This window comes from Aptenodytes patagonicus, chromosome Z (genome assembly GCF_965638725.1).
Source record: "Aptenodytes patagonicus chromosome Z, bAptPat1.pri.cur, whole genome shotgun sequence".
NCBI lineage: Eukaryota > Metazoa > Chordata > Aves > Sphenisciformes > Spheniscidae > Aptenodytes > Aptenodytes patagonicus.
This window is the reverse complement of record NC_134982.1, coordinates 87288906-87302442: the sequence shown is the minus strand read 5'-3', so window position 1 is coordinate 87302442 and position 13537 is coordinate 87288906. Positions and strand designations below refer to the sequence as shown.

Here is a 13537-nt window from a genome sequence, read left to right as displayed (position 1 = left end):
TCCCAGGTCTTAAGAATTCTTTGCACCGATTCTAAGACAGAGCGCCTAACATTGTCACTCCTGGAGACTGATGGGTAGGTGCTCAGTAACTTTGATCCACACGACATCTGGACAATAATTCATGGTCTTGGCACCTTCTCAGAGCAAAGGTATAGCCTTTCCCAAAGGTATAACCTTTCCACAATCACTGTAGGCAGCACTACAGCAGCAGTGCCAGAGGAGCTGTCTCCCAGGGTCTACCGAGACAGAAATGCATGCAGGATGGCTTCCAGACTGGCAAATCTATGACTGATCAACAGTATTAAGTGAGATAGTGGACACTTTCCTAACAACTGGGCTACGACTCAGTTTTGCAAGATGCTAAGCATTTTGGCACTGATTCTTTACATATTAAGATGCAGCAGAGCTGGTTACCCCATGGTTAAAGCAGTGGGCTTGTTTATGACTGAAAGCTTTACTGGAGTGGTGTCATGCTCCTTAGCACTCTGCTTCAAACCTTGGCATAGCAAAACACATAAAACAGGAGAAAAAGGAGAGGGTTTTAAAAATATATTGCTCAAATTTATGTTAGAATCAGTGGAAACTTTACATTTAAATAATGTATAGGAGGCTAGACTATCGAAAGGTAGGGAAGGATGAAGGTTATCAAATTTCTAGATACTAAAGATTTTGGGCAGTGAAATTTAAAAGCACACACTGAAAAAGTGTGTCCAACTCCAGAGAGAAAACCAAGGAGGGACCAGACCAGAAGTGAATGCTCACTTTGTATGAGACTGCTAATATAGGCAAAACAGTGGAAGAAACAAAGGAGTGAGCTGAACTTAATCCTAATGACACTTTCCAATCTTATGCATTTGGGCTTAGTTGTTCCTAGCATGGTCAACTAGTAGATGCTATAGCAGGAGCAGGAAAAGTCTGCTGGAAGGAGGTAGAAATGGGTCATAAAGATATCCTACATGGTCCTCTCGTGTTTATAGCATATGTCTCCTCCTCTGTACAAACCCCACTTTTTTCTGCTTCTTGGCCTGAAGAGAGGTTTGATGGGAAACTCAGAGCTGTATCTACAACCGAGGGCAGCAGCAGGAGCTCTGAAATGAAAATGAATGGATAATCACAAATTCAAAGACCTCAGAGTGGCCTGCTTTACTGTGTGCTGGGGACATGCAAAAGATGCAAACACCTAAGAGGAAGGCAAGGATATGAAGGAGTTTGACTGCAGTCATGTATTTCAGCGCAGCTAATTACAGTAATCTATTTTCCATGAGTTTAAGTACTATGGCAGTAGGATTTCTTTGTCCCCTCATTATTTATACATAAGTATTTGGCCAAAATGGAGCTAAATATTTTTCAAGCATGCACAGAGGTGTCACTGATTTTCTGTTCCACAGTGGAAGGTCTTTTCCTTTTGGGGAAACATCTATGTAAAACAGAAAAAGAAAAAAGAGGGTGAGTTTTAGGTATGACATTTATTTGTGACAAATGAAAACTCAATGACTGATTTTTTGCATGTCCAAAGCCTTGACGCTTGCTCCACTGCTCTTTTATTTGTTCACACAGGTTCAACTTTTTGCACAGCAGTTGTTTCATTTCATTTTTCTCTTTTCCAAAAGGACCAGTTTCCCCCCGCCACAAATAACATACACACCTAATTTACAGGAGACTGCAGTAGGGCTTGGAGGTACCCAAGCTGGGTACCCCCAAGCTGGGGTGCAGACAAGCTCTAACTATATCCTCCTGCAGCCCCGTGTGGGGTCAAGTCCCTGCCAACAAGCCATGGGTGGGAAGCACCTTGGCTGAGCGTGTCCTTAACTTGGTGTTGCTGGGAATAGGCCATTGCTGGTTCATTAATTATTCCACTAAAAGCTAGCTTGGCTATCCTTCATCCCACACTGAAGTCTACAGTTTGGACATTGCAAAGCTCTAAAATATGAGAGAATGTTATTATTTTAACCCTGTACCTATAGGCACAGCCAGTCTTTTGGTTCATATTCCTCTACGCTGCTGAGCTAGCTGTTTTCCATCCCTGAAAAACACTTCCCTTATAAGTAAGCAGGGAGCATGGTTGGTGGAAAGCTGTGTAAGTGCATTCTACTTCTCTGGGGGATTTGTTGTCCTTGTTAAACCTTTTCCCCTCTAGAGAAGGCTTGTGAATGCTTTGCAACACCAGGAATGAACTGAAAGAATAATGTTAATGGCATTTGAAACAATTAAGACACCATAATTCAGGTTTAGGTAGACAAGCCTGTCTTCAAATTATAATTTAAAACCATTCAAAATCATATAGAAATAAAACAAAAACTGAACAGCCACAACATCAAAGCTGACACTGCGTGGTGAAGAAGACATTTCTATTCACAACCTCTGTCCCTAGGTTGGTGACAATCTAAATGCCAAGTTCCCTCATGTTCAGCAGAGCTATGTATCAGGATAATGAGATGCAAGTCTATGTCAGTTTGGTACTACTAGTAATAATATCAAAAATCTTTGTTCTGAGATACTTGTGACCTTTGATAGTCAGGAAGAAGCAAAACGAAAAAAAAAAGGAAAAAATATATTAAAAGAAAAAAATTAAAAACTTTTAGCTCGTCTTTTATATTTTGTCAGGTGACTTAGGCCGACTTTCCTTGGCCTTTTGGGACGTGATGACACAGCTATTTGCCACGAGGCCAAAACTCCAGTCACAGACTTTTAAAACAAAGTTTCTTTTGACTGTAAAGTTGAGGCTGGTTGGTACAATCACCTCTGTGAGTGCTGGAGATGCAGCCTGCCTCTATCACTGCCACAGCTGCCTATAAAAATAAAGGCATAACAGTAAGAATGTCCCTTTTGTTGCTTTTTTCTACCCTGGCTTCCAAGAAACGGAGCTTTTTTGGTTGTGGAAAGGCTATGTACATGTTCTAATAAGTTTTGAACTCATTAGCTGATTGCAGCTGAATTGCTAAGGGTATGGAAGATTGTGAACCTAGAAGCAGAGCGAGGAACTGTTTGCACTTGTACCTCACCGTGGTCAGGCACATCCAAATGATGCATGTGGCAGGTTCTTTCCCATCCCATAATATGCCCATTGACTTATTAATATCCAATTCAGCTGCCAGATGTTTTCCCATTTATTTCTGGATCACTTCTGGATCACCGTTTTTGCCCACGGTCCTCTCACCTTCTCTTCCTCTTTCAGCCAAGTCAAGCACCACTCACAACAAATGGACTAGTTTCAGCCTCACGCTATCAGTTGCCATAAAAATGCAAGATTAGGCTTGAATTCACTCAAAAACACTTCACTTGCTACTTCATAGGCATGGAGGTCTGTTTATTTTTGAAGGATGGTATAAAAGAATATGTAAAAAACCATACTTCTGTAACCAATTGCACCAAACACAGACAGTAGAAATAATGTGTAAATGATTACCACTAACTAAAAAAAGTCCATGAACACAACCTACCACAACAAGCTGTAGAAACCATTCTCTAAAAGTAGCAATAGAAAGCACAGTGCCTCCCACCTTACAGAAGGAAGAGGTGAGTGAATAGAAGAAAGTAGAGGAAACATCGGCATCTACGTCGTGAACCTGGAAGGTGGCTGGCTATAGTGGAATCTAGGAAAAGACCTAGTTGACACAAAATGTGCAGATACACTCATTGCAAGAGATGTTAAGGAAATTTTTCTGAGAGGCAATGACACCTAGGACTAATGCTCCTCTGCCATCAGCTGCTCGTGGGTAATCCGACTGTGGGTTGGACGTCCATGGGGCAGCCCTGGAGTGGGGCCAGACCCACAAGTACAGTCAGAGACTGAGTCTGGCGGAGGAGCAAAACGGAGGCTTACAACTCATGTGATTGAATGGATTTCTGTCATCAAAGTGGTCTGGGACCTGTCCTGGTGTACGAGAAGCTTTTGACAGCAAGCTGACAAGGAGACTGAGCCACGCATCCCTGGGGTAGACTGAAGCCTTGTCCTTCCTTTGTCATCATGGCTGGCATCGGGACTGCTGAGATACGTTTCCTCAGGGAGGAGAACACCCTGTTTGTTTGGGCAGTGCCATTTTCTTCAACTAAACCACTATTTCTGCTTTCACTGAGTGCAGGATTGACATGCTTTCATCTATCTGTGGGGAATTTTCTTCATATGAATAACAATGGCATCATTGATACGGTGATTTTCTTGGGAAGGTCTTGCAGTAGGTTTGCAAGTCAGACGGAAGCTCTAGCTAGCAATCGCTTGAGCAACAAATAATATCTTTAATGTCCTGGAGTGCCAGTGCTTGATGTTTCAGAAGTAGCTTTTATTTATCATTCTGTATGTCACCTACCTACCTCAGATGATAGTGTAAGCTGTTCTTTCCGGATGAAAGGCAAAAATAAAAGTCTCACTGTATTTTAGAGGCAATTCAAACAGATATTTTTGCATTGTGAAATGCGCACCGCATTTAAAGTAAAAACCTTCTGAAACAGAAGAGAGAGTGGACAGTTCATTAACATTTGGCAACATCTTGTAGTCAGTCAAAGCGTATAATCATAGCCACATTGTGCCACGGCTCATGTGACAAGATCCATTTTGTGGGACCTAACCTAAAGCTTGCAAGGCAGCTGTCCCTGTGCTCGTGCAGACAATGTAGTACGGAGTGGTGTAAGAGAAAAGTGCAAGGGCATCTATCAGTCACTGCCTGTTCTCAGTTACAGAAGTTCACACTATAATATTCGGACGAACTGAGGCAGACGCCTTGCGTGGTCTGATCACGCTGAGGCCAGCAGACACTGACTTTAGAGGATTTAGACCATATTCCTTCTTCTCTGTCAGTGGAAATGTGACACTGGACAATTCACTAAGCTTCTAATCATCTAGGTTCTTTAGCGTGTCAAGGAAGGGGGGAGAAAGGGAGAATGGAAAAATGTTCCCTAAAATGCTTCTAAGAACGCTTTCTTCCCTCTAATGAGATCTCACAGTATTTAATGAGCTTTTGCACTGGTTTGGTTAAGGGTGAAATACATATTTGCAAGACTCACCTGTCACCTGTAGCCTATGAACGTGAGAACTGAGCCTACGTGTTAGAGCTGGAGCAACAGGTCAAAGTCAAATTTCAGAATTTCATAGATGTGACCTAATCACAACACAAAAAAGTCAGGAAAAGCCCAACAACCAGAAGAAATGAAATAGTGATTTGTTCTGTCAAAATGAGCACAAGTAAGAAAAGTGCAACCTGTAGTATTTTTGTTGTGTAATTCCATTTGAAAGGCCATAGGAAAAAAATTGCCCATTCAGATATTAGTATGTAGATCTTTGACACAGGGCTCTCTAAAGCAATTTGCCCAATTCCCTTGAGTGTGTTTTCCAACTGTACATCAAACTACTCACAGTCGCAAGCTATGCTACAAATCTATCACATCACATGGTTCTGTGATGCAGTAAGTAAAGTACTTGCTAATGTAAGTTGTTCTAAATGAACTCTCAAAGAGATAGGAGTAACTTTCTTAAACATCCTGATGCTGTCCTCAAATATTACAGTGCTGTCCATGTACAAAATGTGCATCCATTTACCTAACTTGTTTTACATTTATTTCATTAAAATGATGCAAATGCTTCGTGTGGACTTTTAAATAAATTTATTCTGGGTTTATACTAATTTATGAACTTGGTTAATTACTAAGTTTTGCTAGATTTTTATCTAAATAAATGTGTTCTTAATAAGCTTATTAAACTGATAAATTAATTTTAAAATTGCAGTTGTACCAGTGCACTTTTTATTTAATGTAAGACAAGGTCTAAGTTAGGATACATCTAGAAGGCCGAGTGGGGGCAATCAAATGCATATCCATTACCAAATGATCCCTTTATTTTTTTTTTCTCACAGCTGACTGCCTGCCTCTGTGTTAGACGTTGTTATATTGTTTACCGCAGAATAGGTCCATCCAGGGTGCAAAAGGTGGATGCGCGGCTTTCTCAAATTCCTGTGCAATAATTCCTATGTAAACTCTGAAAATGTAACTGATAATACGTCAATGATTACTATACAAAGAGGTTAAATATTACAGCTAATTTCCTCACTGAAATCCAATCCAGGGATTAGCAACAATGGGGAATCTGTTTTATTTGCATTTAATTTGTACCTTCACACTATTATCTCCCATGTTTTAGTTTCAGGAAATGTGGTCTCAGGCTATTATAACCACATTTCATGCTGCAGTTGCACTGTTATTTGAGCTCTACGCTTGGAAACGACTTACTGAAAAAATAAAGCCAGCATACTTTATTTTAATTATACTAGAGCTGTGTCTAAATACAAAAAAATACTACAGTATATATTTAATATGGAGCACAGATTAACAGTTTTATGAGACATAAAATCTATCTATATCATTTTCTATTTACAAATCAGTTATATATCTTTCAACAAAACAAATGCCTATAGTGTAAAAATGAATAAGGAGAGCGTCAAACTAGCAATCACGTAAGCAGTAAATAACGTCTTAATTGGCCTGGAATACCGGAGTTTGATTTTTTGGGGACTAGCTTTTATTTATTGATCTATATGGCATATTTATCTTTCCAGTGATTTGTACAAGTCTATTCCCTTTCCTCAATATTGGATCCATGTATGGTTTTATATTGCAAATCCCATCTGGGGAAATAGCCAAGTAAGAGAAGCACTGTTGCTTCTGGAAAAGCCATCCATTTAAAAGCTTTCACCGAGGCAAGGATAGCTTCGCAGTTTTTACACTTTGTCTTCTGATAAAAAAGAAAGGGACAGAGGGAGAGGGAAGAAATGCTGCTATTATGCAGTTGCCACCCAATACATGCTTCAACAGTCCTTTACTCTTCACCAGTTTGTCAGCAGCAAGAAAACAAGAAAGGATCCCGTGTACACGGGGAAATGTCTTTTAAATGCTCCTGCCTATGTTCCATTTACCAGGGGGGTTAGCGGGCAGAAATGGCTAAGGTGGGCTTTATACATCGCCTGCAAGCTCCGGATTCAGTTCTTCTCAGGAGCATTTGTGCAGTTTTGTTCTTAATACTCCTGTCGTATTTCAAGCCAAGCGGCACTTCACCCCGCGCGTCGCGCTCTGCCGTGCGTCTGAGAACTGGCAAACTCAATCATCCTCAGCCGAGGAGGCTGGCAGGGCATTCTCCTCTCTGCTAAAACATAGGTGTCTGCTGCTGAAGTCAGCACTGGAGGAAGAAGGAAATCTATCAATGACTCTCTTGTTCCTTATAAAAATGTTGCTGGAAGTGTCACTCTGGAGACATTGCTTAGTTGTTTTGCTTAGGACTGTTAAAGATTGGCCCTTAAGAGCACTTCTGCTGTTGGCGGTGGAGGAAGAAGTTTACAAACAGCAGTGTTGCACTTGCTTGACTTCTGCTTTTGTCAAAGTGATTTTATAAACACGGAAAAGATTGTGCTTTGATAGCTGTCATTGCTTTGGTATAACCTTAGCCGTCTGGAAATGAGCTAATGAAATTTTTTGGTGTGTCTTTTAGAGAATACATTTGCATTTGACATAATTAGTGGTAGGCAGATCCTGCTACATCCAGGGGGAATCTCAAGACAACTGCTTTGCCGACTATTAGTGCCTAATTTCTGAATGTCAAACCCTGCACATCTTAATTTCTAGAGAATAAGCTCAATTGAACTTGCTCCCCAGTTATGCAAAAACTGCTCAGATAAAACCAAGTGGACACCAATGTAATGAATGTGGTTATTAAATTGTTTCAATTGAAAGAACCCTATTCTTACACCATCATAATGGGAACAATTTATCCCCACTGATCGGCCTGTCTCTTTTTTCTGAGCTCTCTTTGATCTTGAAGCATATTGCAGTGGTGTGTCCTATTGAAAAGCAAAACTGGGGCAATTTTAATGCTTTTGTACCTTACCAGTGCTCTATTTTTTCGCTGTTTAAAAATAGCTGTTAATTATAAGTGCAGTTTAAATGTCTCAAGTGACCCAGAAATGCAGGTTGGAATGAGACAGATTGTGTGTCTCATATAAAACAGAGGTACTTTCACAGAGCAGTCTGAATTCAGCCCTCAATATGTATCTTTCTCTAAGGTTATTTCAGTCAGGTATTGAGCTTGTCTAGCACTAAGCTATAAAATCCCACACATTTTGAACAATGAAGAGAAAACTGGATCTATATTTACCTCAAGAATAAAAAGCCTCTTTTTCTGTGTGGGTGTATTTTGCTGGTAGTGGTTGATGGGATGAGGGCATTTCCCTTCGACTTCGGAGACCCAGGAGACCAGATGCCTCATTTAATCTCCACCTCTTCTGCCTTTTGACGTAATAAGCCCATGCTTTTAAAGAACATTTAGTGGTAATAAACTTTCAGGAGCTCCTCTTATTTTGACTGGATTAAGCATTGCATGAGTACCAGCCATACCTTGCAGATATGAAATTTCAAGCTTTTTCCTGCGTTTTGAGTGGCTTGAAAAAGTCTTTTTTTTTTCTCTTCTGCTAACAATCCTTTTTAATTCCTGTCTGTGATGAGGTTCATCAAGAGAAGTCTGAAAAGTAGCATGCAAATTAAATTAAGGCATGTTAGTGATTTACTGGAGGGCCTGAACAAATCAGTTATTTATATGTCTATTTATTTGTATGTTGTTAGACAGCAATTTACAGACATTTCAATTCAGCAGCAAGACTCTGTTTCAACTTTCTGATTAGAATAGGCTGTCAAGTGCAATGAGTTTGATGAGCTCTCCCCTGTCCCCGAAGATCAGCGGTACACATTTCAAAGCCACCACCACTTCATGAAACTGAATGGTTTAATGGCGAAGGAAGCCAAGGGTCAACCGAGCTTGGATTGTACATTCAGATCTCACTCATTAAGAGAGACTGACACCCGGTTAAGGGGTGGAAGCTGCAGGAAGGACCCGTCTGCGAGTGTGGAAGAACCTACCTGCTCTGCAGCTGAGCAGGAAAACTGAGCCAAAAGAGCCTTTGAAACTTTTTCCTCCCTGCTTGGTTATTAAGCATCACACGCTTTTTCTTCTTCATGCCACCTAAGAATAAAGGGGGAAAAAAAAAAAAAAGGTAGCAGCATATTCAGTCATTGCCTCACAAAAACTTTTTCTTAAAAAAACAGAATTTAGAGGTTCATACTCAGACACTTGCATACTCACATAGTCAGATATTCATGTGATAGAGAAATATGCTCATTTGATAGTGGGAGTAAGTGCACTGTTTTGTTTTCCACACTCCTGGAAATCACTTTCAATGACAGAGATTTTAGGAATGAAATTTTACTTTCTTACGGTTTTCAATGCTTAGAAAACTTCTCTTGAATCTCAGAGGATGTTAAAAGAATAAATTGGCTATGATATATTGCAATACTGTGAGTCCAACTTCAAGAGAAGCCACAGACCTCACTAGTTTCGAACATCAGTCCCCAAAAGACCACAATGATTATATCTGCCTTTGGGAACTTTCTAATTGTGGAAACAAAAGTGCTTCCTTTAACTATTCCCACATTAACACTTAATGCTATCACGATGGAAAACACAGATTTGATAGTAGCTGAAATAATAGCACGTCTATATTTGAAACAAGAAAACTAGCATTTGGAAAAAAAATGCTCATCAGCTATCGCTATCTTTCTACCTCTTTGGGACTATATTTTGGTGCATAAAGGATTTCTCAAGACAGTGATGTCAAGAGAAAAATTTCTACTAAAACTCCATGGGCTTTGTTTTAGCCTGTAAATTTTCACATTGTTATTCCGTGAGGCACCAGGACTGAACCTCAGTTTAAACACACGCATGAGTTAACCACCTCTTCGACAAAGCAGTGCGAACTCAAACTCAGACATACACTTGGAATTGAGTGCTATGCTGATGTGGGATGGACACACACCTAAAAGTTCTGCGGCACTGAGACCCTTAATTTGAATTTAGGTGAAAATATTTTAACTGCACTCAAAATACTACCCCTTAAACTGAGTTAAGCAGGGACAACTGTACTGCTGGAAGAATTGTGCTCAGTGCAAGAAAGCTTTATCGCAGTGGTGGTTTGGGTCCATATTGCTTTTTGTGCTTCAAATTTAAATTTCCCTTCTCTTCTGGGTGGCAGTGCCTATGTTACTATACTAAAATCAAAGCCTTTTGATATATGAAGTAATGACTGTTTTTTTTTTACACAAAGAAAGGGCGATCAGCTTAAGAAAGGTTTTCATGTTTTGCTTTTCATAGAAACAGGCAAAACAGAAAATTTGTGTCTCAAAAATGAAAGAATAACCTTACGAAAGCAGAGTGGGTCACAACATGTGAGGAGAAAATACGGAGAAGTAATTGTCTAAGGAGGTAGAAGTCACAAAGACTTTTCTGAAATCTTCAGGAAAGACTGTACAGATCATGTAAATAATAAATAGGTAGCAAAGAAGAGCAGACTGCAAGTTTAACAGGCAGAAGCGATAGAGGACTGTTGCTTTATGTCTACCTTCATGGCAACACTTCTCTGTCTACAGTCCTAAACTGGCCTCCGTTGAACAGCTAAACTGGTTTTATGGACTAGTAGTTCTATTCAGGCTTGGCAAAGTTCATGCAAACATGCCGACTTTTTGTGTTTGTAACATTAATTAAAATGATTTTTTTTTTTTAAGTCTGGTAAACAATCTTTTAGTAAATTCCTATTTGTCAGGGAAAAAACCCACTGTGTCAGGGAATTCATTATGCTTGCTGGGAGCAGTTCTGTTATGATTTCTCCCCTTATTTCAGACATAAAACAGAACAGCTGTATGTTGCATATCAGACAGAACATACAGATGCATATAAGTGTTTTCTATCTTCAGCCTTTGAATTTGCTGTCATGAATTGTAATGAGTGAACCTCAAATATTTGGAGACTCAGTTTCAGAGAGGGACCTAATGATTTAAATATCTAGCATCCCTCCCATGAAGCCATCTTTCCACTCTGCATTAATGAAGCTTCTGCTGTTGTCCTTTATCTCATTTCAGACACTACATGACTGAGGGCCTTTGGAGAAAGTCCAGAGGAGAGGAGCAAGAACAGGGTCAGGGAAACAGGATCCATGAAGAAACCCTGAACCGAGAGTGTTCAGCCCGTAGAAATGAAGACTGCCAACGGACACAGTCACAGTCTTCCCCTACTGAAAAGCCCGGTGCAAAAAAGCACAGAGATTTGTCCTCCCTGAACACAGAGGGTAGAAAAATGAGTTACAGGCTTGAACTGCAGAAAGGTGGAATTGGGCTGGATACAGGGAAAAGGCCATGTTTTTGGGGGTGGTTAGGGGAAGATACTACAACCATAACATGGTGAGGTGTTAAGGGCAGGTTGGACAGAAATAGTAGTTTGTCCTACTTTGGGGATGCACTTGAAGTGTTTACAAACCCTTTGACTTTATTCTCTCCTAACTACTCTTTCCATTTCCCTTCCTAGTAATCTATTGCATTGCTTCCTACTATAAGACTTCCAAATAAATGTTTCTTGTCTTCCATAAAAATACATTTATCAGCATGCTGCTCCTTCCCTGTCCTTCCCCTTCCCTTTTGCAGTTTTCATCTCTCCATTGCAGCTATCCATAAAGATCTAATCAACAAACCAAAACAAATTGAAAAAATACAATGTGAGGAGGTGAATGGGATTTTTTTTGGCCTGCCAGTGTCTCTCTGTATTTGTGTTTACAATTCTCTCATAATCAGCAAATTTATGATTTACATTTTGTGCTTAAATCCAAACTGATGGTCCTAAAGTTGATGCCAATGTTTCAGCTGAAGCTAGATACAACTGAGTTTTGTAACTGTAATTTGTAATTGTAAATGCTTTATGTTATATTTTCCTAACGAGACTAATATTTTGCTTTCACTTTTGCCCACAAGTTTCTCAGCTTTTACAGTGTTAAGGAGCTTGGAGCCAATTTCATGCTTCTGTAATGATAATCCCCAAACCGTTTCATGTAAACTAAATAAACTCTCCTTACAGGAGGGACAAGAACCAGGATCCTTTCCAGACAGCGTCCTAATGGGCGAGCTTCTTTTGGCTGTCTCTAATTCCTCCTCTTTCCTTTCTTTGTCACACTTTGCCTCTTACTCTCTGGTTTGATGAATTTTATTCTGGATGATGGACCCGCTTCAATAAGAAGAGAGGTAAATATTCTGAATAAGGGTTTGCATGGTAAATAAGGCACTTTTTCAGGGAGGAGAGCTTTGAATACAAGAGGCAGAAGATAGACTTCAGATGGGTTGGGATCTCCCATCACCGAGCTATTGCAGAGACAGGAGGGAAAACCACCTCTCTTCTGGCCGTGGTTTAACAGGAAAGAATGAACATATATTACGTTTTGTTTTTTTTGGATTTAGTCCCAAATCTGAGATACTGGTGATAGTAACTCACATGCATAGAAATTTTAGGAACTGTAGCTGGAGCAAACCCCTTTTAGGAGAAACTGTGTCGGTGATTACCCGTACCGGTGCTCAGGCATCGCTGTCTCCGACGCTGGATGGAGGCCAAGTCAATGAACCTGCAACATGCTGTAATCCTGAACCATACTGAAAAACATCTGGGGTTTGATTAAAAATATTTTTAGTTACATGCATACTTTCAAATTCTTCTATGCAGTGGATTTATCATAAACAGCTTAGTCCCATTTCCCAGGGCTCGTGCTTTGTGCTCCCACTCGCTGCATCCCATGGCTGCTACCAGCATCGGTACCCAATTACGGTGCCATCAGCCACACATTTATCAGGTGTTGTCTGTCACCGCGGAGAGAGCTGTGGGCAGAACTGCCAAGCAGATGCTGTTTATTACCTCTTTTGCTGTATTTGCTCTATTTGTGAGCAAAACTAAAGAAAAAAACTTCAATAAGCTGCATAATGCTTCTGTAAATTATATTCCATTCAAAATGGCCAAGCAATTTTTACTGCCCATGTTTTGTGCCACGCCGCCCTTAGAGACAAACCAGTGTAAAGCTAAGGATGTTTTCACAGGTGCTAAATCCACACTAATCACTGAGGGGGTAGGAAAGAGGAAATCTGAATTTCTGTGATTCCTGACCCTTTACTCCAAATCCATTAATACACATGGATTTAGCATGATTGGACCTGCGGGCAGCCAACTAATGGACTGACTCTGTAGTTGGTGATAAGGAAAATGATTCCACTACAATTCAAGCACTTCATTACCTCCTGCCCCAAGCCCACATTATACATATTCAAGGAAATTTAGTCCTGTTTCTAAAAGAGTAGAGAAGATGTAAGGCTGATGCAGTGGATTTGTTTCTATTTGATTTGCTGACTTGCAGAGAAAATTTGGATCAACATAACTCTCCTGTGCCTGAGTTTCTCATCTCTAAAATTATCATAACAGAACTCCAGAATATCTTGGAAAGGGGTTCAGAGAGAGATCAAAATAAAACCAAAGCGATACTACTTCCATAAAACCAGCTGGCGTTGGATTAATGAACCCCCGCAAGATATAAATGGGGATTTTTTTCTACTAATCACAGAGGTAGCTAATTGCAACAAAGCTGTGGTGAAAATAATGAGAAGTTTGGGAAGATCTGATGTGGCAGTGTGAGGGGAGGCTGAAAAG

General features: G+C 40.2%; 1 long non-coding RNA gene across 1 annotated transcript in view; it reads left to right on the top strand.

Moving 5' to 3' along the window:
• The window catches only part of LOC143172908 (uncharacterized), a 90500-nt gene extending 77241 nt beyond the window's left edge, over positions 1-13259 (top strand). Inside the window, exon 4 of the long non-coding RNA XR_012997431.1 lies at positions 10945-13259. This is a non-coding gene — a long non-coding RNA (uncharacterized LOC143172908). The remainder of the gene's footprint in view (positions 1-10944) is intronic.
• Positions 13260-13537: the final 278 nt, after the last annotated feature.